We start from the raw sequence: 20,901 nt of genomic DNA, 5'->3' as shown, positions 1-20,901 counted from the left end.
TCAAAAATAGAAACAAAGAAAAAACAAACATTTTCCAACATAAACTCAAATGTACAGGATCGTTTTCTGCTCTCGCGTGATAAGTGGAATAAAAAAAATCTGTTTCGTTTTAGAAGCAAACCCGCAGAGAAACAAACGTTTTGATGTGATTAACAAAGAAAATAAAAGCCGAAGGACTCACTGAGTGCAGCAGTGACAGGAAAAATATTCTCCAGTCTGACTGAGTTTGGTCTTTTAATTTGGACATTTTTAACAAACATCCGCTCATTTTAAGACGTCATTTCAGAGAGTTAAATCAGTAAGTAATTTTACACCAAAAACGGAAATTCTCCGTGTAACACCAACAGAAATATTTGGTGTTTTCTTTGAACTGAAAAAACAAACAAACAAAAAAAACAAAAACAAAAAAAGAACAACAAAAATATTCAGCAGTAAAGTTTCGGTTTAGGTTACATCAACATTCCGTTAACACACGGATTTGTTTTCTTATTATTTCATCAATTTAACTTTTATTTTTTGTAATTTTAGACTGAAATGAGCTCCTTGCACATAAAATACTGTAATTTTGAATAACAGAAAATAAAAAAACACACCCTCAAAACATCCTGTCAGATAAACCTGCTGTCATTTAAATGATCTGTTAAAAGTACATGAACATTAACAACCTGAGGAAAAAATGTGTCTGTGTAGGATTACACACACACACACACACACACACACACACACTGCGCATTTGCATGTTGTATCCCACGGTGGAAATTACAATGGGGAGCAATTAATATGCGCATAAATTAAAAGTGAGAGGGTTTCTGAATTCCAGGAACAGGCGGTCATCCAAAGAGGAGGAGAGAGGAAAGAAAAGAGGCTCTGTTCACACGGGACAGCAGGAGGAGGAGGAGGAGGAGGAGGAGGAGGAGGAGAAAAGAGAGGAGGACGGATGGAGCTGCAGAGAGAAGAGAAAGATGAGGAGGAGAAAGAGGGAGAAAAGATGCTTTGATGCGAAATTTTGTATCAAGGTTACGAAACAACAGTGATGCTCAGGGCTGATGTGTGTGTGTGTTTAAAACACACTGCCAGTCATCAGAGGACAGTTGGAGGTCAGCTGGGTGACACATCGAGACTGAATGATCGTCCAGGCCTGATTCAAATGAATGAACCCCAGCAGCTCCCATTTCCTGTCCTGGTGTTTGGACATCACACACACACAGAGGACACGTGACGCCGCAGGAAAAAGTCTTCCTGCTCTCCATACATTTTGTCCCTTCGGTTTGTACTGCGCTGTGGGTACAGCTGTGGTGTATTTTTACACATTTGTACTGTTTTGCTCCTGTGGTGTTCATGTACTGAAATGCAGCTTACATGTGTATCGCGATGTCACCCATCAGCTCCAGCCTCAGTGAAAGACACCGACGGGACAATCAAGATGGCACCTGTGTGTTGTGGTGGAACATCCTGAGTGTTTCTGAAAGCTGTGGAACATGGAACATTCAGCATGGGAACGTTGATCTGCAGCACATTTTATTCTGTGAGACAAAAGACAAATGTCTGTCCTCGTCTTCGCAGTGAGATGTTGGGAGAGCGGACTGACTGACGCCTCACTGCCGCAGAGGTTTTGTTCAGTGTCCTGTGACCTCACGTGGCCTGGACACTCGTCCTGTTTGTGCACGTACGAGACGACAGAACAATAAGTGACAGGATGACATTCATCTGATGTGTTATGTTCTCTGCACTCCTGCAGCGTTTGGCTAATCGTCACAGTGATGGTTAGTGGGGAAGGACTGATTCTCTGTGTGTTTTTGTCTGATTCATTTGAAAATATTCTGGTGCTCTGACGCAGTGTCCTCTCTGTGTCCATCCAGGAACACAACCTGATTGGTTACAAGCCACGTAATATCTTATCAGCAGTGAATAATGTGAATCTGCACAGTGACCAGTGCAGTAAACGTGCATCCCAGGTGCAGTGGAGTGGAAGTATAGAGAAGTAAAAAAATAAAGTAGAAGTAGCTCAAAGTTGTACTCAAATACAGGACTTGAGTAAATTAGCAACATCCTCTTGATGAATATGCAGAATTTTGATGCTCACATGTTCATTTTCACTGTGAATGTGCGGATCTCGGTTATCAGGTCTCCCTTAATTACATCACTGCCTTCGCCGTGTGTGGTCACGTCCCACTGAAAAGCTGGCCTGTTGAGGAACGAGCCATCAGAGCATCCATTTCATTTACTGCTTTGTTTGTGCGGTTTTGTTTTATTTATTTGGGATATTTTAATTTTCTTTTCACATTCGAATTCAGATGTCTGAATTTTATTCAGTAATAAAAGCTCTTCCAAATGATGTACTTGCATTAATTTGCTATTATACTATCATCACCGCAGTGGCATAAAGTGACAATAATATGGTGGTTATTTCAAAACAGCCTGTCAGCTTACTGGTCTGTGCTGTGAGCTGTAAGACGGTGCTGACTGCCATCCAAGCATTGTCCTTTTAAATCTTCTTTTTGAAAGTCTCATTAACTCTCGATCATATTCACAGTTTATCCAAGAAGCCCTCGGAGTGAAGGGCTTTGTTTAGGAACTCGTCAGGAGAAAAGAACACCTCGCAGAAACCCTTAAAGACGCTCATAATAACCTGATGAGAACCCTCCAGAACGAGAGGAGCTTCTCCAGGAAACAAAGCTGCTGGAGCAGCCATACAGAACACAGAGATGTTCCCTGGAAGAACCAGTCTGATCTGGTTAATGATCTTTTTTCCTCTTTGTGAGAGTGTGCGCTGCTGAAAAGGCCTCCTGAACCACCCGTCAGTGACGGAGCTACGAGGGCGTCAGGAGGTCACAGCATCCTGATCTGATGTCAGAAACGCAATAAAACAAAGATTAACATTTATACAAATGAATGTGATACAAACGAAACGCAACGGAAGTCCAATCAGGGAACACATGCGGAGCAAAGTGCAACGGCTCCTGCAGATATGTGGCGCCCCCTGCAGGACAGATCGTGTTCCAGGCAGTTCAGCCCATTTTTGTACTGATGTCTCCCTCTAGTGGCTGTTTGGTTTTAATACAACACATTTCATCACTTTAGCGGGGCAGTGCAAACAAGCACCAGTCCATACCTGTATCAGCTGACTCTGACTTTTTGTCTCTTGTTTTTCTCTACAGATTCATGATGCTGGATTTTCAGATTTTTTTCCTCCACTCTTATGTTTTCTGTGTGCATATCTCAAGATCTGAATAGGTGGTTTTAAATGTAAAAAATAGTAGTGAAAGCGGACAAAGCTGACATAACTACTGAATGTCCAGGGAAAATATTTCTGACATCTGTTAATTTTTTCTGACATAAAGACACTTTAATTTGTTGTTTTATTAGTCTGGTTTTAGCCCCATGTGCTTCATTACCATATGCTGTTGGATGAACCCATGCAGGGTTCATTATTAGAAGGCAGATCATAAAAATATCCTCTGGACAGACTTTATTCTTAAAGCCCGACACGATATGAACATGTGCGTGTATTAATGTTTCATTTTTAAAATATCAGTAACATATGCATCAACTCAACTCACTCATTCACTGCTTTTTACAAGCTTCAGTTCAATGAATTTAAGTTCTGCAATGTGATGAATAAACAGTTACAGCTGATTTGATGTAATTACACTGAGGTAAGGACGGCACTTGGCTTTTTTCCTTTCTGTTGCAGGGTTGCATTTAATCCACAGGAGAGAGCTAAAACACAGCTGCAACAGTAGCCACAGCATCTCCACTCCACACTGACTTATACCTCTATATGAACTGAATTTTTCCTCCTAACCATGTAATCTGCAGGCATACACTTTGTATGTTCTCATTACTAACCACCCCTTAGGATTCTGTCACTCAGACTTATGTTCTGTTTTTATAGCTCTGAAAACACAACCCACAGCCGTCGGACGGCTTGTCAGAATGTAAATGTTGACCCCTTCTTGCTCTCTTAGCCATCTTGCATCTAAATTAGCAGCTCCCGGCAGTGAAGGCTGACATTTACTGAGTGTGCTCAGCTCCAGGCTGGACAGCGAGGTCCCCCCCTGGCCTTCCCCGTCGATCCACTCTGCGACTCTCATCTCCTGATTGCCACAATTTAGCCCTAATTGAGGGGTACAAGCTGGAGAGGAGTGGGGGCGTTTGTTGGCTCCGTTGTCATGGACACTGAGCATTGCTAGGCAGCCGGCAGGATGCTGTTGTGAGCAGCGGAGCAGCGGGTCACCGCGGAGAGAGGGATGTGCACCCACACACCTCTTGTACACAGAACAACACACTGTGCAGCCAGAAAGGGAGAGGACAGAGGCATAAATACAACGAGTCAAGACTGCACTGACTGGTCACCCGCTGTGAGCATCTCTGCTAATAAAGTCATACAATCAAGCCACCAATAATTATCCAATAACTCGGAGGCTGCACTAGGGAACAAAAAAATCTAATAAGCAGCATATCACAAGGGTAAATACCGACTGCTGCTGTAGCTATAGCTACTGTTAGCTCAGCTGGCTGTGGAGCTGTGGTTTCATCATTAGTCTTAGCTTGGCAGACAGGCCGAGGCTAGCTGGTTAGCAGCTGACAAACACACACCACAGACATGTGGCTAACGTGCTACTAAAAGGCTGCCTGGTTTCACTTCCACTACACAATATTCACTCTCATTTTAGCTCCGGTTTGGCCTCCACAACTCATGAGAAAAATATTTGGTTCTTTAGCTGCTAAATGTTTCACTTTGCTGCTTGCTGCTCCTGGAACACTGACGCAAAACCATGCAGGAAATGTGTAAAAACAAAACTCAGGTTGTCGCTACAAGATTAACGTCTGGAAAATATCCAGTGATAATCGAGCCTGATGTGTCAGAGCAAGCAGGAAGCGAGGATGACTTCAGAACATCATGAACATCGTGATATTAAATTGCTACAGAAAGAAAGAGAAATCAGAGTAATGTGGAAATGTGAAATGGAAAAATTAGCCAGACGTCTCCCCAACAAGAGGAGATCTGGCTAAATGTTCTCAGGCATTTCACAGTTGGTGGTTCAGAAAGGACCTAATGAAAACAGTAAAGCCTCCAAAATCACAGCCTGGCAAGCAATAAAGAAGGCCCAGAGTAAATAAACAAGGAGGGGAGAGGATTAGACCAGAGAGATAAGAGAGAGACGGGGAGGAGGAAAGGAAAAAGTGAGAAGTGACACTGGCAGGAGATAAAGAGAGATAAGGAAAAAACAGAGCGAGGAAGGAAGATAAGAGCTGTGGAAAGATGTGAGGGTGGGGAATCAGACTGAGAGCAGAAGGTCACAGAAATAAGACAGGTGCAGTTTTTTGTTATTTTCAACCTCAGCTGTACTTCGCATTTGGGCAAAAGTTTTAAAAATGCAGCTTCTTTGGTTTGCAGTGACGGGATCACGAGCTGCTAAAGAAAGCAAACATTAACAGGAAGAGGAAGGGCTGAACACATTAACCACGTAGAGGTGCAAAGTTTTAAAGTTTTCTTAAAACACCTCTATCCTCCATGTCTGTCTCCTCAGCTAACATTTATGTCATTTCATGGTCATCAACTCGCCTCACAGAGATGTTGTCTTGGTGTCCCCTGAGGCCACTCCAGGTCAAACAAAGCAGATGTTCAGTCCTGCTTTGTTTGACCAGAGCTCATTCTGCTGCTGCACCTCTCTGGATTACAGTTTAAAGAAAATGGCTGGAATGAAAACCTAAAGAAGGAAGTGTAAGATAAGGAGTACGACAAGAACTTTGTGGTTGACGTAATGATCCTGTCTAGCTGAGTCCTTAGAGTTTAATAAAATCCAGCCACAGCTAAACTGTAACATAAAAAAAAACAAATGTGACTGCTGGATTAACCCTTTGCAGGATGAGTGTTTGCACTTTCTCCATTAAAAGGTTATGTTTGCTGTGTGTGTCACAGTGTCCAGATGAAAATGCAGCAGCTGGACTGTCACAGACCTGGTTCCCTCATGTGGTCATAACTTAACTCTCAGATTTGACCAAATGAATGGACTTAAATTCTTCATATGTAAGGACGAGCGGCAGACAGCATGTGTGTGTTGGTCGTGAATGGATGTGTTTAGTCATCCTCCTCTGGAATTTGGCTGTGCGTGTGTTTATAGGATGAAGACATCAGTTTGCATGCATGCACATTTGTGACAAAAAAGGCAGCTAACGTGGTTTAGTTTGGTTATTATTCAACACAAGTCTGTTCCTCACGTCAACAAATCCCATGAAATGAAACAGCTCTAGAAAATAAAGATTTACAACATGTGAGCTCCCAAAAACATTTAGTTTGCCCCCTGCTGGCTGGCTGCAGTACAGCTCATAAACTCCTCCCCCTCCATGTTAGCAGATAAGCCAAACTAAACACCCAAAGTACACGTCAGATAAATTTTTCCAAAAGACGGTTTCTGTCATTTTAAGTAGTTCTTAACATGCTGATGTTTGTTCACATGTTATTCTGACGCAGCCCCACATTCACCATCCTGCAGAGCAGCAAAGGTGAACTAATCTGTCTCTGAAAATAGTCCACAACACATTTCCTCCAGTTTGAACAACCACTGTGAACATCTGAATTTGCCAGCTGTTTTAGGAAATCATTGAAGCTGTTTTAGTGAAACAGTGCATGTATGGAATGACGTCTGGGCTGCACATGACACAAATGAGCCCTCAGCCCCTGTGGTAGATAAAACATGATGAAGTGCCCTCTGGGCTGCTCCTCCACTGGAGAAAATGTGACACAGTACTATATAGACTGCACTACATGCTGGAAAATGAGTGGTCCTCATGTGCCTCTACATCATTAAATAGTTAATAGTTTCCTATGTGTTATTTATTAGAGCTGTTATAACATCTAAGTCACATAACTAAACCTACCTCAGCCAGAGTTTGTAACCGTTTCCCCATAAATGCATCACGACTTTTTGTGAGCTGGTGCCCCTTTTTACTTTTGATAAGGAAGCAGTTATTTATTCAGTTTTTATAATAAAACATAACCCAGGGCCTTCCTGTGTGGGGTTTGCATGGTCTCCCCATGTCTGCGTGGGACTCCTACAGTCCAGAGACATGCAGGTGAGATTGACTGACGGCTCTAAATGACCTGTAGGTGTGAATGCGAGTGGTTGTTTGTCACCACGTGGCAGCCCTGTGATGAACTGGCGACCTGTCCAGGGTGTACCCCGCCTCTCACCCAGAGTCATCTGGGATATGGTCCGCCCCCCACAACCCTGGGGAGAATAATAGAAATGGGTGGATGGATGAAACACAACACACAAATCACTCATGATCCATTTTCATTTCCCAACTAGCTGTTCTGAAGTGTCTGTAAATTATGCCTTTGCTCCTAACACCTACTGTTGTCAGCACACTCTATTTTTACACTAACCTGCACATATTAGCTATATGTTATGCATGTTTATGCTTGTTTAGTTTTATTTTGTTGATGGCCTTGACATCTCCACCTGCTCACGGCTGACTGTGAGAATAGCACAACACACTGGTTTTAGATGGTTTTAGTCCTTTACTGTCCTCAATCTTGTTTGTGTTGCTGAATGCCAAAAGAGCAGTATGATGAAATTTGCTGATGACAACAGAGTGAGTCACCCACAAATATGACAGATATGGGGATGACAGTGACAGCAGAGAGGTGGAAAGAGCGACCTCCTGTTAGCAAGAGACGATCATCATTTCCAGGGTTTACGCTTGTCACTGGAGCCACTTTCTCCTGGGGGATCAGTCTGACAGGCTAGCGAGGCCAAATTAATGTGATCTCTATTCACCTAATTTCTGTATATTTTCCTTTTCCTTTTCACATATTAGCAATCTACACTATATGGACAAAAGTATTGGACCAACCGACAGGGACTTTAATGACGTCTCATTGTAAACACACAGACAGCTCTGCAGCTCCAGCAGCTTCCACTCTTCTGTGAAGGCTTTCCACAACATGTTGGAGTGTTTCTGTGGGAATTTGTGCCCATTCATGCAGTAGAGCATTTGTGAGGTCACACACTGATGTTGGACCAAAAGGCCTGGCTCACAATCTCCGTTCCAGTTCATCCCAAAGGTGTTGGATGGGGTTGAGGTCAGGGCTCTGTGTGGGCCAGTCAAGTTCTTCCACACCAAACTCATCCAACCATGTCTTTATGGAGCTTTGCTTTGTGCACTGGGGCACAGTCATGCTGGAATAGAAAAGGGCCTTCAACAAACTGTTGCCACAAAGTTGGAAGCATAGCATTGTCCAAAATGTCTTGGTGTGCTGAAGCATTAAGATTTCCCTTCACTGGAAGTCAGGGGCCGAGCCCAAACCCTGAGAAGCAGCCCCATGAAAAGCTGTGTCTGGATACTTTTGTCTGTACAGTGTATCAGGATGTTATTCAGGCAGCATAACTCCAAGGCGGATCATTTGGAGTTACTGTACAGACATGTAGCAGCTCTCAGTATTCCTCCCATCAGCAGGTCATTCTGAATGCCTCTCCATTTGATTGCACAGCAACAGTTAATTTTTGCAGTATTCTCCACCACTGTGACCTCATGCCCTCCCGGACACATCAGCGATCTTCCAGAGTGCTGTGAGCTGAATATTCAGCATGAAAGACAACAGTGGAGTCACTGAGTTCCTGCTTATATCTGTGAACTCTCCTGTTGCTTATTCCAGAGCTGCAGCGCAAACATGAGCTGAAAGGAAAATTACATGTAGATGTTTTGCAGACAACTGAAATATCGTGTTTAGTGAGAGTAAGATTATTATGAGAGTTTCAAGCTCTCTGTTAAAATGAAGAATATTTGACACACTGCTGGTCAAAAGTATGTGGACACATTACACCATAGGCAACAGCTGAATATATGCAGTGGTGGAACAAGTACAGTGGTGCTCTGTAAGACACTCTGTAAGGACAGTAAGTTCTATTTAAGATTTGTCATTAGTCATTTTCATTATAATTACCTGAAACTGATTGTGTTTGTGTTACCTCAGAATGAGCGTTTTACATCCACGGCATGAAACTAAATATACCTGAGTAAAAGTACTTTCCACCACTGAACATGTGATTCCCACATGCTTCATTAATCTGCTGCTCTGGCATCTTCTACTCGGCTGATTTCAGTCTTTCCTGCAGATATCAAACCTGTTGTTGGAAAGGTGTTCCAGTTCATCCCAAACGATGTTGGATGGGGCTGAGGTCGGGGTCCTGAGCCGGCCAGTCAGGTTCTTCCACGCCAAACTGGACAAGAGACAAACACAAACTGTCAGCACAAAGAACACTGAGACATGTCAGTGAACGCTGTAGCATTGAGTTTCCCCTTCACTGTAACTGAAACCAGTCCCAGACGACCCAGAACCGGCACACTAAACGCTCCAAGCTGCTTTTTATTGTGAACACATTCAGCCCTCAGGCTCTTGGTTTGACCTTATATTAAAATATGTGACATTTGAAAGAACACATCATCAGAATATTTTGTCAGCAGTACAGCGAAGTGGCTCCTAATGTCAGAAAACTAATTTGAGTGAACCGCTGCTTATAACGCTAAATGATTCAGCTTCAACAGGGGGTCCCAAACTGTATTTTTTGACTGGGCTGAATGAAAAGTCCTGCTGGATGGCATTAGTTAACAAACTAGTCGTACTATTCAAACAATAAGCTGGACAGCAGCAGGATCGGCAGCTGTGAGTGTGAGTCCTGCCATGGACAAGCCAACTGTTTTCTGTATTTTCTACTCTGTCCTGGCCCGGCTTGTCTGTTGTCATTTTTCTCATGGCATTTCCCTGACCCCCGAGTCAAACAGCTGACCGCGGGACTACCCAGCTGTACGAGCAGGACGGCGTGAGCAGAAGACAGCAGGACGTCCATCTGACTGCTGCAATTCTCCCCTGAAAAACCCCATCACATAAGCTTCTTATGCAAAGCAGAAAACACTGTGTAATCTCCCTCTGTGTCGCTCCCTGCCTCTGTGTCCGAGCTGCTGTAAACACTACTGCTACTACTGCTGCTAATACTGCTGCTACTGCTAATACTACTGCTACTACTGCTGCTACTGCTAATACTACTGCTACTACTGCTGCTACTGCTAATACTACTGCTGCTACTACTACTACTGCTACTACTGCTGCTAATACTACTGCTACTACTGCTGCTACTGCTAATACTATTGCTGCTACTACTACTACTGCTACTACTGCTGCTAATACTACTGCTACTACTGCTGCTACTGCTAATACTACTGCTGCTGCTACTACTACTGCTACTACTGCTGCTAATACTGCTGCTACTGCTAACACTACTGCTACTACTGCTGCTACTGCTAATACTACTGCTGCTACTACTACTACTGCTACTACTGCTGCTAATACTGCTAATACTACTGCTACTACTGCTGCTACTGCTAATACCATTGCTACTACTACTACTACTGCTACTACTGCTGCTACTGCTAATACTACTACTGGTGCTACTACTACTGCTGCTAATACTACTGCTACTGCTAATACTACTGCTACTACTACTACTACTGCTACTACTGCTGCTACTGCTGCTAATACTGCTACTACTGCTGCTACTGCTGCTACTGCTACTACTGCTGCTACTACTGCTGCTACTGCTAATACTACTGCTGCTGCTACTACTACTACTGCTACTACTGCTGCTACTGCTAATACTACTACTGGTGCTAATACTACTGCTGCTACTACTACTACTGCTACTACTGCTGCTACTGTTAATACTACTACTGGTGCTACTACAACTGCTACTACATTGTTATGTTTGGTGACACAATACTTGGCCTGGTGTCCTGAAAGCAGGAACCATCACGTTAAATGTTTTATTGAGCTGCTTTCAGCCAAACGAGCGTCTCAATAAGACAAAGAAGGCGATGATGGAGCTGTGATATGTATGATACGTATGAGTGTTGAGCCTTGAGGAAGCTGCTGTGTGCTGCTGTGTCTACATGTTGTAGTACTTCAGGGGGTCAGTCCACTGTGGAGGACCCAAACTGCCAAAATCAAAATAAATAAAAGAATATTCGGTTAAATGCACCAAGAACATTATTTAAATTAAATGTAGGCATTTTATAAAATGTGACATAATTAGATATGTAGTTTTATATTTATTTACCTTTGCATTAGCTCTTCTATTTATTTACTTTCCCATTTAATTTTCAAATTTATCAATTCATTCATTTTAAATGTACTTATTTATTTTTTATGTACCTACCTCTACATCCCACAAATTAAAATGATAAAAGGGAAAATTAAATGGGCAAGTAAATACACAGGGAATCAATATAAAGATAAAATGTCACATTTTATAAATTAATTGATGCACATTTATTTTTCATTTTTGATAGATATAATATCATTCATTTATTTTTTGAGTCATTTATTTGTTTTTAATTTTGGCAGTTTTGATCCTCCAGTAAGCTTCTAAAATATAACAGACTTGTCTCTAACCTTACTGACTTGTGACCCGTTATATTAAAGCTGTGTCCAGCTGAGGCCTTTTGTTATGTCTCAGATGTCTTTGACTTGTTGAGCAGCTCCATCAAAGAGACATTTGCCCACACGTCTTTGCACATGGTTTCATTTCAATAACTGTGTGAGGCCCAAAGTGGTAAAATGATCCAGTATTTCACACACACAAAAAATGAAGATTAGAGAAAATCTGGGAAATAAAAACAGATGTGTGTATCAGAACTTTGTCTTTCTCAGTCATTGTGGTATTGATACTCGTGACTTATGTACTGGATCTGAGAATGTCTTCCACCACTGTTTGTTTGTCTGTTTCCACTGTTGTGCTCTGGCTTTTATTGTCTTAGGTCTGTTTTGGATTTTATAAAGATTCCCGACCTGAATTCAAACCCTTTATTAGATTAAACTGTTATTCGAATGTTTTGGAGGTGGGAGTTGTTGTCCCTGAGTACCGGGTGTTCTGTTTTGCTGCATTACTTACATCCCTGGTGCCACCAGTGTTATCTTTCATTTCCCCTTTAGGTTTGACCTGAGGTCATATTGTGCACAGCTGAGGCCGAACCCTGCACCTCATGTATGTGTCGGACAGGAATACCGCATCGCAAACGCGTGAGTCCACTGAGCTGGCAGTGGTGGACGGTAATTAAGTGCATTTGCAGATTTTACATATGAAAACATATCGTATGACAACGTAATGAAATACAACACATTGTCAGAGACTCCTCACACTGTTTCATTTGAATAACTGTTTACGTTCTCCAGTATTTCACAACAAATATTAGGGAAAAGATGAATACAGATCTGTTTATTTGAGCTTAGTTGTTTTTTCTTTCCTCTCCTATGAATCATCTCACAGTCCTGCAGATTTATCTGTTGACCCTTTCCATGGGCAAGACCCCCAGTCTGGGAACCACTGAACTGAAACTGACTCCCTCAAGGTGCTCCAACAAGCAAATGCATGGTTGAATATTAACAAACTTTCCATTACTTTTGCAGAACAGCTGCTTCTACTTTTGATTTTAAACTACATGTTAATAATAATACTTCTTCACCGAGTTTGAATGCCGGGTTTTACTCGTAATTCAACATTTTTATTATGCTGATACTTTAACAAACGTAAATGATCTAAGTACTCCTTCCACCGCTGCAAGTTGCACTCGCTGTGTATCCAATTCGCTGGCCAGTCTAAACGTGCGTGAACTGTGAAGTTCCAACTGATTAATCAGCCACAGTGAGCCCTGAGTGGAATGCCTTCATATGTCATGGTGTGGGAGGCTTTAGGCTAAATCGTCTTCCTCGTCCTTACTTTCATTTCACCTTCACATGTAATTGGTCGCAGCGCTTTAGAAGCATTTTTTGTCGAGTGATATTCGATTGGTCGACTGATGTTCCTCTTGATCAATACTGAGCCAATGAACTCTCTGACTTCTCCATTTATTTTGTGACAAAATAAAACCATCTCACTTTAAATCTCCCAGTGACGTAACTTGACGCAGCCGAACACGCATGCAGGAGAAGCTGAACACCGTAGAATCGCATAAAACAGCATATTGTGTACGTCCCTTACGTACAGGTCACTCAGAACTCCGTCCGCGAATTTCTGTATGCCCAGTTGCGCGCCACACTGACTGTATGTCACTGAACGTCACTCTTCCGCTGACTGTAAACATCGTGTTCCTCCGCCGCGAGCAGATAAAATAGGGCGGCGTAAACTCGCACATGGCAGCTCATTTGATACCCAGTGAAAGTGCAGCCGAGGCCACTCCGACTGCCTAAGTTTTAATTACGCATTTACAACACGTAGCACATGTAAATAAAGCGAAGAATGATGATGTATTTAAGCTAATAAGTGACCGAGTATCGGGCCGAAGCGCTGCTTTGTGGCTACGTAAATGTTCAACTTGTGTCTTCCCTGGGCGGCGGGGGGGTCTACATGATGATACTGAGTCATTTATGATTTCTTACATTTCCATAAATTACCATATAAATACTTATTGTGGACACTGTTTTACGTGCTCGTAGCAGGCTATTACGTAACTTACAAAAATGAACCAACCGCCGTGCTAACTGTGAGCTCTGATTTGCAATTGGCTACTGTTACAAAAATGAGTTAAAGTAGAGTCGTTCCTTCCAAAACATGACTACAAGCGGAGGGATATAAACTCTTAACACATGATGTCGCCATCAGCCCTTCCTTCTTCACAGCTCAGCCTCCACCGACTCCGCGCGGACGATTTGATTGGTTAGTACGGCGCGGACAGCTAGCGCCCATTGGCCACGCTCCTGTCAATCATAAAGCAATGCCACAGGATAGATTAGGCACCATTTGCCATAACTAAATAATTACCTTGTACATCAAGTAGGAGGAATTTTTCTAAATTGGTAGCCCACTGCGGCCGGCGGAGAGTTACTGTTCGTCTTCGCTGAAACCTTCAGTGCGTTTTGAATGCAACAAAGTGTGACGTTTGAATCTCCCGTCTCATCAAACAGATGTGGATACGCCGCTCGGGTAAGTCACTCTTCCCCAGCTTGTGTCCGCGTTTCACATTTGCCACATTTTTTCCTCCTTCCCGTGTTTGGCCACTTCTGACAGCTGCGTGTCCGGGCGCTGCGGGGTTGCTGTGCTCCTGTTTGCGTGTTTCGCTCGGAGTTGACAGCCGGCACAGTGTTGTGGTTGTGGTAACTCTGAGGAGGCTCAGCCCGGGAGAAGCTTCGGGCTCCGTCGGTGTTTTGTGTCAAGGGCACGCGGTGCTTCATATAGTTTGCTAAGTTAACACGAGTAATGCGGTTGAAGCTTTTATTCCCGCTGTGTGCTTTGCACGGTTTCAGTCCCGCACACCTTGTGTAAAATAACACACATCGCAGCCGGTGGGTTTGAGCGGTGTGCGCAACAGTAATAACACTCCATTAGGAGCTGTCAGGAACGATTTACGACAAGTGTCAGCCCGGTTTTGACGCGATTCCTCTTCATCTCGGCAAATGGATCTCATCTCTGAAAAAAGCACGTCTGGTTTATTGGCAAGTTTGATCGCGCCATCAATTTGGTTTACGCGTTAAACGACAGGTTTAAATGGCAGAGAAAAGTGTGCAGATAAAGCGAGAGCGAAAGCACCGCTTTTGCCTCGGGAAACTGTAGTGATTTGGTGAAATTGTGTTTCCCTGTAAAAGAAACATATGGGTTGCTTTTCTTCATATCCTTTAAGCTGTTGTGTCTGTCGAATAATTTTATGTCTCTTTCATGAGCCCATTTCCGACAATTGTGCTCTCATTGCTGCGCGTAATTGCTTTTCTCCCGGGAGAGAGTGCCATCAAACTTCTAATTTCCTCCTCCAACCCGGAAACCATTTTGCTCGTGGAAGCAGCCCTGTAATGATGGCATCAGTAAACCCGAATAAAACTCCCGTCAAGTCGGCTCTGAGAAATGATTTTATTTCATTGTTTTGGATGACGAGTCTCCTATCTGTCATATCCCCCACACCTCCACGGCTGGTTTGGCAGCATGTCAGAGAGGCAGGTGAGTGGGATTAGAGGGCAACAAGACAATGAGAAAATGTCTGTGGGGAGAAGCCTCTCATGACAGGAGGCAGGAGCGACTGTTATCTGTTCCATCATTACATAGTGCAGCGCAGGGATGTGCTGCTGCAGAGTGTTTCAGCAACGCCTGCAGGTGAAGTCCAGGCTGCCAAAGAGGTGTCACAGGATCCCGGGAGAGACAGTCCAGATAAGGTGCTGAGCAGGGCTGCTGAGCAGGGCTGCTGAGCGTCCCAGCAGGTCTGAGGAGAGCAGATTAGGTTCTGTGTGAGGCTTTGGCAGTGGTTGCCTCAGTTGCCCTGTGTAAACCAGTGTTTGTCCAGATAACTGGCTGAGATGGGTAAGAGTCTTGTTTTTGGGAGGGTGGTTGTGCGTTCAAGTCTATGAAATGTACCTTAAAGAGACAGTTCAACCCAAAATTCAAAACTACATATTTTTCCTCTCACCCGTAGTGCTGGTTATCCATGTGGGTATTTTGGTGTGAGCTGAGTGTAAGGGAGCTAGACAGCACTAGAAACTATTTTCTTTCTACCCAACTACATCATATCACCATGCAGAAGGAAGCTTCCGTCTGCTCATGGATGAGAGGCTCGTGCTCGTGACAGACCCGGATGTAAACATTAATGTTAGTTACCTTAGTGAGCGAGCCTCTCGTCCATGAGTTGATTAGAGATTCCTTCTACGTGGTGAACACGGTCTGTGGATCATCTTGAGATGGAAAGAGAGACTGGCTGATGAGTTTTTCCGTCAGTCTCTTTGAGCACCACCAGTAAAGTGTCATCTAGCTCTGTTGTGCTCAAGAGAAGGCAGACGTCTCTACAGCTGATGTCTCCAAAACTCTGCCGCTCACACCAAGACTATCTGGATGGACAAACAGCACTTCAGGTAAGGCGGTTCAGCTGTCCTTTTACCACTTTAATGTGTCCTGCAGAATTGCTTCTGAATCTGCGAACTGTAAAAATATTCACTGAAGAATTAACTGATGAAGACTGAGGACTCCTGTGTCTTACCAGGCTGAATCTCATAGTGAAGTCTGGAGTGAAATCAGAACTGCCTCGCAGTCAGAACATCGTCCAGAGGAAACTAGACCTCCAGCATCTGATCTATTCCCTCCCTCATCTCATTTTGGTTTAAAGCTCAAAGATCTTCTCACTGGTGGCTGTTTGAAAGTTGCTGGAAGCAGCTGATTAAATTGCACATTCGCAATAAATAAAGTTTTGACAAATTTCACCATGGAGACAGGTTTATGTCAGCACTTTTTTTTTTTCTTTTTTGGTGCGATGGCGCGTGGGCTTTGGCTGACAAAAATAAACGCTCTGTTGTTTCTGACGTCGTCGAGATGTCAGAGCACACACACAGATATCACCTTTTCTTCTCCTTCCTCCCACTGCGAGATGTGACCACGATGACTCTCTTGTACTGAGGCCTCATTTCTGGCATTATTGAAGGGATATCACCATTATCATCATCATCATCATCATCATCACCGTCGTCGTCTCCAGCTGGCTGTTGAACTGCTGTGTGTCTCATTAGGATGGAAGAAATGTTTATAGTGCCCTTTAGTGTAAGATTACAACACGTTCCCACAGCACAGTCTGTCTTCCTCTGAGCTCTCTGGAGGGCTCTCCCTTTCACTCGTGTGCTCACGCGGGGACACAATCCATAAATTGAGCAAAATATTGTAGTTGGACTTGTTCGGTGAAAAGGGGCTTAAGCTGCAGATAGCTCATGGGCTCAGCTCCAGTAATGGGCTTTTGTGTTCCTGAGAAGCGTGACTGCAGGCGAAGCCATGCGCCGCTCTCATCGACAGAGCAAAGCTCCATGCCCGGACAAAACTTAAGGAGACAGTTTTTATGGTGAAAAGTAATCTTGGAATTAATTCTCCTGAACATCCATCCACATTCACAGAGTCAGAGGTTGTGAGGAGGCAGGACTGCGTTTGGGTTTTCCTTCCATCGTGTGCTCTGTTGGCCATAGTCAAAACACAGCAGGGGGAATAAACCGACGCCTCCTCGCCGCCTCCTCCTCGCTTCTGTTAATTTGAGGAAGTACAATCATTCTCTCCTGCCGCAGCTTCCTGCTGAATTGCAAACACAGGCAGTCAGCCGTCATGCTCCAGACATCACAGACAGCGTCAGTGTCTGTTGGAGTGTGTGCAGCGTGTAGAAGTTCAGCTTCAGGTCTTCTGGCGTGTGTGCATGGATTTACTAACATCTATAATCACAGCGACGTTCAGGCTGCCACTAACAATTATTCTCATTGTTTAATCTGCTGACTGTCGTAACAAGTCAGTTTGTCTGTTTTTCTCTACATTATCAGGAACCTGAAACTTGCCTTGTATGATTTCATCCAAGTAGACGCCTTCAGATGTTTCGTCTGCCCAACAGTGGTAACGGTATTTAATGTAATAGACTATATAGCAGAGGAAAGCTGCAAATCCTGACCACATGACCAAACCAAATACCTCATCAGTGAAGTAGGGATGACTGTGGGTGCTGTCACAGAATGTTCGATTTTTGATCAATATTCATGAATAATGTGGATGTGGTGACTAAGTGGGTAAAGGTAAATATTAGAACAGTCTTGTCAGTTCAGGGCCAGTCAAGTTCTTCCACACCAAACTCATCCAACCATGTCTTTATGGAGCTTTGCTTTGTGCACTGGGGCACAGTCATGCTGGAATAGAAAAGGGCCTTCAACAAACTGTTGCCACAAAGTTGGAAGCATAGCATTGTCCAAAATGTCTTGGTGTGCTGAAGCATTAAGATTTCCCTTCACTGGAAATGATTCTTACTTTTTAAATTTGAAGTTATTTTTTAGCTTTGTTACTATACCAAATTGAATGGGTTTTTTTGGACAAAGCAAATGATTTTCAAGGTGTGACCTTTGACCATAAGAGCACGTGATGGACAGATTAAATAATGAGAGGACCACCAAACACCAGCACTAAATTTTGCTTTTGGTGTAGTGAAAGCTGAGACCCTGGAGTAGAGATGGTCTGCAGAGAGCTCAGTCCGACCCAAACCATTCGTTTGAATTAAACTGAAGAGCAAACGAGTAGCGACACATTCTAAATACTTCTTCAGAGCTCTCCATTAGTCAGAACCCTCCAGACTCTCGCGGTGGAACTGGGACTTTGGCCTGCACTGTAATTTTAACTGGGATCTAATTTTCACCAATCAGTTTGTTTGTTGGCCAGGCCGAGTATTGATGGGCTTTAATCACTGCTGAAGCCCAGGCTGCATTAGCCAGTGAGAGCTGGATAGGACATCAATGTTCTGGGCACGTTTAAAGGAACCGTTCACACAAAAATGAAAATTCAGTCATTATCGACTCACTCACTGCTAGACAAGACTAAGGCCTCCTGTCTGCATACCTCAGTGTTTACCTGCTACCCAGAAGCCTGTGTCACGTTTCTGTCTTCAGGGCACATTAACGCGCCTTCAGGCTTGTGAGCACGGAGACTTGGATTACGCAGGACGAGCTGCATGGAGCAGCTGCTTCTGCTTTATTTTCTCCTGTTTTTAAACAAGTCTCCAGCTTGTTCAGCTGTATAAGCCGGATGCTGCAACGCTGTTTTACTGTGAAGCTCCAGAGCTCTTCACCTGATTTCCATTGCCCTGCGCCACGTTGGTGAGGAGATACTAACTGAATTTTAATTTTTGGGAGAACTGTTCCTTTAAAGTTTGTTTTTCATTCTGATGCCGGGGAAACTGGAACAGAAAGGAAGAGAGAGAAGCACTGAGTTTTACTGACGACTCGAGGTGAGCTCTGTAACCTCCTGCCGACTCATTGATCCGGCTGTTTACCTTCTGAGCTCGGCCTCGGCCTCATACAGTGGACGTGTGTTTTCCGTGTGCTGACCCATGTTCTCATACCAAGGCGGCAGAAAAACCTCTTGTAAAGCCGAGTTAGACAAGCATGCGGTCAGACTGAAAGCTTCCTTCACAGATGGACGAAGCATTTCAGCAGAAAGAAGCAATTACTACCTGCTCTGGTCACGGTGCTTTCATGGCCTCTTTTGTGTGCTGATTCCAGGGCAGATTTTGTCCGTGGCTGTTCCCACGCTGAGCGAGGAGAACAGGAAGAACTCAGCCACGCAGCAGGCCTCTGCCTTCTGCTATTATGGCTATGATTCAATCGTCGCAGGGCAGCGTTTTGCCCCGGCACACTGAAAGAGGGAAAGAAACGTCCTCACGCCCTCTCTGTTAATGGAACTTAGAGCCAAAGGTGTTTTTCACACAAAGAGGGGACCATGAGCCACTTGATGTTGGAAGCAGCAGCAGCAGCAAGCCTCACCTCACGATCTGCTGCCTCAAAATGTCCTCCTTTCTGTGCTCGCAGCCGGAGAAGCACCACACAGGGTGGAGGAACCAGGCCGGGCGAGCTTTGCCTCTCCTGGTGCAGCTCATCACTCCTACTGTTTGTTTGTTTTGGCCTGAACCGGAGTTGAAAAGTTCAACGTGGCGCCGTTTTTAGATTTACATACCCAAATTTTCAGCGAGGCAAAGCAAAGTCATGTGACTCACAGTTCGCTGCTGCTCACGTTCAGCAACGTATTAAAGCATCTTTTAATGGCAGCGTGGGTGGGTTGGTACTAAATGCTGCTTCAGTTATGAATGAACTTGGAATGACAAGTGATGATTAAAATATATGTTTAATGGTGAGGAATGTGTTTCCTGATACGGTGATGGCTGTAGAGATTATATTCATGCCTAAATTCATACAGCTCTTTGGTTTTCACGAGTGCAGAAACTGTTAACCAGCTATTATGGTAATCAGGCAATAGAAAATTACTCGCATCTGCACAGGGAAGCTAAGAAAACTCAGCAAGATGGCTGAAAAGTGATCACATCTCAGCACGTTTGGTTTGATCACAGTCCGGACTCGCAGGTCTGATGTCTCCTCCGATGCTTCACCTCCCTCTGCAGCAGGCATCGCTTTTCTGACGTTTCAGACACTAAACAGTAAATAGACTCATGATAAAAAGAACCTGCGGAACCAGAGAGAATCAGGGGGAGCTGAAATGCTTTTGTGTCCTGAGTTATTGGCTGAACATGAACCTCCTTTGCTGTGCCGTGATTTACCAGCAGCTGGGAACACTTGAATCCATCCTGTCCAGTCTGTGGTTTGCTCTTGGCACGTTTTCGTGTGCTGCTCTGTTAGATGTCGATTTCCGCCTCAGTCTGCCATGAAACTGTATGAGACGACATACTCGCGAAGCCTGTAGGTTTGGGTTTTGCTTCCTGTTGGTGTGTCACGCTGCCTGGAAGAGGACACATTTTAAATGCCATCACGCTCATCCTCCTAAAAGCACCAAACCAAAGGCATCGAACAAACCGGCTCGTACATTCAGGGCTCCAACATTGTACCAGCAGCTGTGCTTGAAAGCGTGGTCAGATTTCACATCTTTTTCTAACTTTGTAATTGGAGAAGTCAAAGTCAAATCTGATATTTTTTTTTTAAATAGAGGTTCAGGTGTGGCTGATTTGAGCTAATCAAGCTTGTTTCAATTGTACAGAAATTTTTCAGTTATTTGTAGATGAGTCTATAAGTCGATCATCAGACAGTCTTAGCAATCCATCACTGATGAATTGTATTTTTTAAGCAGAACTGCCAGCTTCTCAGATATGAATATGTGTCGGTTATCTGTGATAGGAAATGGACTTTATGCGTTTCAAATGGAAAAAAGTAATTTGAGCAAATTGAGCTCTGGAGACTATTTGACTTTTTTTCTGTTCTATTGATTAATCAAGAAAACAATCTGCAAATTAAATGCTAATTGGTTGTAGCTCTGAAGCAACACATCCCCAGCAGTGCATGTATGGTGTCATTGTTTCCTCACTGTAGTCTCTTTGGAGATTTGCCAACACGTCATCCCTGCTCTGACCCCTCCG

The 20,901-nt window shown here is 43.8% G+C and overlaps 1 protein-coding gene across 7 annotated transcripts in view; it reads left to right on the top strand.

Moving 5' to 3' along the window:
• Positions 1 to 13,729: 13,729 nt before the first annotated feature.
• Positions 13,730 to 20,901, top strand: part of mef2d (myocyte enhancer factor 2d) — a 79,912-nt gene continuing 72,740 nt past the window's right edge. For 2 of the 7 annotated variants that reach the window (XM_046400824.1, XM_046400820.1), the window contains exon 1: positions 13,730 to 13,982. The gene's annotated coding sequence lies outside the window, so the exon portion shown is untranslated. The remainder of the gene's footprint in view (positions 13,983 to 20,901) is intronic. The other 5 variants (XM_046400826.1, XM_046400825.1, XM_046400822.1 and 2 more) reach the window with 5 other exon arrangements.

The sequence above is a fragment of the Scatophagus argus genome, chromosome 9 (genome assembly GCF_020382885.2).
Source record: "Scatophagus argus isolate fScaArg1 chromosome 9, fScaArg1.pri, whole genome shotgun sequence".
NCBI classification, from domain to species: Eukaryota; Metazoa; Chordata; class Actinopteri; family Scatophagidae; genus Scatophagus; species Scatophagus argus.
The sequence above is the reverse complement of the archived record's forward strand: the minus strand, read 5'-3'. Positions and strand labels throughout refer to the sequence as shown.